The sequence below is a fragment of the Aptenodytes forsteri genome, unplaced genomic scaffold (genome assembly GCF_000699145.1).
Source record: "Aptenodytes forsteri isolate BGI_AS27 unplaced genomic scaffold, ASM69914v1 Scaffold12, whole genome shotgun sequence".
Classification (NCBI taxonomy): domain Eukaryota; kingdom Metazoa; phylum Chordata; class Aves; order Sphenisciformes; family Spheniscidae; genus Aptenodytes; species Aptenodytes forsteri.
Window position 1 is genome coordinate 198,040 of NW_008794161.1, and position 3,867 is coordinate 201,906.

The following is a 3,867-nucleotide window of genomic DNA, read 5'->3' on the forward strand; positions in this document are numbered from 1 at the left end:
CCAAACCTCAAAACTCTTTCCCCCCCAATGACAATGTCTTTAATGCTATTTGTATTCCCCATCTCCTGGTCAACATTCAAACATCTAGACGTGAACAGGTGACATGTCTTTTCTTCCAAACAGCAGCAGTTTCCCCCACGCGCAACTAGAAATACCTTTTTACTTCAGGTATTAAGAGAGTGATAAGTATTCTGTCCTTACATTATAGTATCTTCCAGGGCTAACTGGATATAATAGAACATTTTTAGAGGAGGAAGGAATAAATTATCAGATGCTGCAAAGCCAGGAGAACACATTACCCAGACGCACTAGTACATGTTCAGTGAAATAATATTGCTGCAAGCATTTGCAGTACCTTGATTTCTTGTTTTCTCTTTCTCAGACATCTCTATTTCAGAGCGTTAGCTCATGTTCTGTCCCCATTCTACTGAACAAGGTAGCAAACACAATATACTTCACGCTTTTTTAAATCGCAAGAGCGCTCTGAAAAAGAAAGGAGAAGCGCAGTTAATGCTTTCAAGACTTGCTTATTTTTTATACTGGGATACTTCACAGAGGATCCCATAAAAATAAATTATCTATGAAAAAGAGAGGGCCACTATTACACTTTTTCAAGTAGGCTTTTAATTCAGTGGTTGGATGCTCAATTTTGTGAAGGATCTGAGTGCTCTGAACTCCTGCTGAACCTAGTACAAATTTAGGATTCACGACAGATTGAAGCATTGGGCACAAAGTTAACTGTGTTCAGTAACAGACTGCTGAGGTTTTTAGAGATTTCTAAGCCATTAAAGTTAAGGAGATTCTTATCCCACCTCTTCCCTTTGTATTCCCACGCTAAATTATAGTGGCCTGTATCCTGCAACATCCCTGCTATGATCACTCCCTACTGGCAGTTCCAAGAACAAAAATTGTTTTAAAACAGTTGAATGATTTAGGAGAGAGCAACCCTAGATACAGAATGAAATCACCCCTTCAGTATTACTAGCCCTAAAACGGCTACTGATCACTTTCAGACAGATGTTTTTTGTCTGTACTGTATTCTTTCCCTGCTCCTATCAGAGATCTAATCCTTCTTTTCCTTCCACAGAAAAATAATTATCAGATCAAAAAATCTGTATTTTAATACTCTTCTTAATCCTGAGCACTGCATTGTCTGTCTGTCTTTTGGCACCAACTTTCTAGGGAGACCAACTTCTACTTCCCTCTCCCCAGGCTGACAAAAGCAAGCTTCCTAAGGCACGCTAGTGCCATCTCAGCAGGGACAAGCATGCAGCCATATCATATAGATCAATTAATTTTTATTCCTTCATCAGCTATGGGAGCCAAATCTCCTCTCTTGAGTGAATGATGCTATTTCAAAGAAAACTTCCTAAATAATAAAAGCTTTCCCCGGAGCTTTTCCCATGGAATATAAACTGAAAGCAAAAGAGATTTATTTCATAAGCCATAATTCCTTTCTTTTTTCCAGTAAGAACCATAGACACAAGACATCTAGTGCTCACCTTAACGTTAGAGACACATCTCCAGGGACTTCATAATTTTAAGAAGTTTCTTGCTGTCTTGTACCTTTCAAAGCAATCCCAGGAATATGCCTCTAAATTTTAAGTAGAAACTGAAAGTGCCCATCACCTCTGCATTCTTTCCACTCCACTCTGGAGACAATTGCCACCACCAGCCTATGTGCCAGGCCACAGCACCGAGAGCCCACTGTGGCACCTCCTGCACCACGCAGCCTTTTCCCAGGCCATGGCCACCCTGTGCTGCCCAGCTGCAGAGGGAGAACAAGCTTCTGTGGCAGCTGGTGCAGGGCAAAACCAATGCCTTCCTTCCTCAGCCATAGGCACCGATGGTTCTGAATGACTGTTCGCAGTTACTAATACATCTGTATCAGAAAGAACTTTGCCATTTGTGGTAGTTACAAGGGAGCCACTGAAATCCGCCAGAACACGTAAACGGCTCATTCTAAGCGCTTGAGAGAAAGATCCCAGCACTTTATTTCCACTGGGGCTAATACAGCAAAGAGATTTTACAAGCAAAAGTTTGTCTGCAAATGGCCAAAATAAAAGCCATGCTTGGAGAAAGAGGAAAATGTTCTCACGCAGATCAAAAGCCACGAAGAATGACTAATGACAGGTTTCCCACACTTCCAGGGCCACCGTCTCCAAGTATCACAGAAAGCCCAGCCAACAGCCAGTGCCATACACAGCAGCAACACAGGTATTTTCAGAACCATATCCTAGTGTACCAAAGCAGGCTACAGAGGTAAGAGAGGACTTGAACAGCTGAATCAATACATGCACCCTGAAAGCTGTTATAGTTTACGCTAAGATCTATGTCCCTGAGACATTACAGCAAAATGATCTTTAAAACATGAAAAGAAGCTACTCACTCCAGGCTAAGGGAGATGCAAAGACAGTTTGTTTTTAACCAGAAAGAACATTTAATATTTAGAAAAAAACCAAACAAACAGGAACTACAAAAAGAAACTTCTATCTATGGCTGGGTCTTTTAAGCAATACTATTAAAACATAGTCCATGTTTGAGCTGTAACTGTATAAACATTCGCTCAGAGGAACAGGCTCGGGGCTGTGGCTTTTTGTTTGTGTTCTCTTGTTCAGTAAATGCACACACTGTGTCAATTAAAACAACAGAGTTGTACGTTACCTTTTGTAGGGACTTGTCTTTCCTTTCTGTTGCCAGTGAATCACGTCAAGTTGCTCTCTGCATAGTCTGTGTTCAAATACAGCAGCCTTTGCACCATGTAAAACTGCGATGGCATCCTCCCATCCAACCACAACTAGTGCTGAAACTGTTTTGGGGTATAGATGATACAAACTGTACTTGATCAGATGACCAGGTATTATCAGCTATGTGCACATGGAAGGAAAGGAAAGAGTATTATATATTTGTACAATTAGATTTTGTAATGTGGCACCCAGTGCCACAGTGGTTAGATACAGCTCCATATAAAAACATGAGGACTCCCTCCTTTTGACAACAAAACTAACCAACACTGAAATGACAATTTGGGGTACAGACAGTACAAACTGTATTTTATCAGGTATCATCAGCTGTGTGAACACAGAGGAAAAGAAGAGCATGGGTACTCTGTCTGACCTCCAGCAGCAGGAGGAGGTCTCATTTAACTGGTGCCCACTGGCCAAAAGATACTGACTTGGCTGCACAGACCATAATTTGGGAATCACTGCTCAATGCAGATATACCCCTTCACATTTATAATTTCCTTTTTTTATGTCTCTTGGCATTATTCTCTTATGCAGCAGCGTGACAGACTTGAAGTAGTGCTCTTGCTATTGCAGATGTGATTTAAAAATCTGACAGCTACTAATAATTTATTATTTTTGAAGATTCAAAGTCAGATGAAACAAGTCTCATTCCACACCTAAAGACTATCATAGAATCATAGAATCATTAAGGTTGGAAAAGACCTCTAAGATCATCGAGTCCAACCATCAACCCAACACCACCATGCCCACTAAACCACGTCCTTAACAGCCTCATCTACATGTCTTTTAAATACTTCCAGGGATGGTGACTCAACCACTTTCCGGGGCAGCCTGTTCCAATGTTTAACCACTCTTTCAGTAAAGAAATTTTTCCTCATGTCCAATCTAAACCTCCCCTGGCGCAACTTGAGGCCATTTCCTCTCGTCCTATCGCTAGTTACTTGGGAGAAGAGACCAACACCCACCTCACTACAACCTCCTTGCAGGTAGTTGTAGAGAGCGATGAGGTCTCCCCTCAGCCTCCTTTTCTCCAGGCTAAACAACCCCAGTTCCCTCAGCCGCTCCTCATAAGACTTGTTCTCCAGACCCCTCACCAGCCTCGTTGCCCTGCTCTGGACAC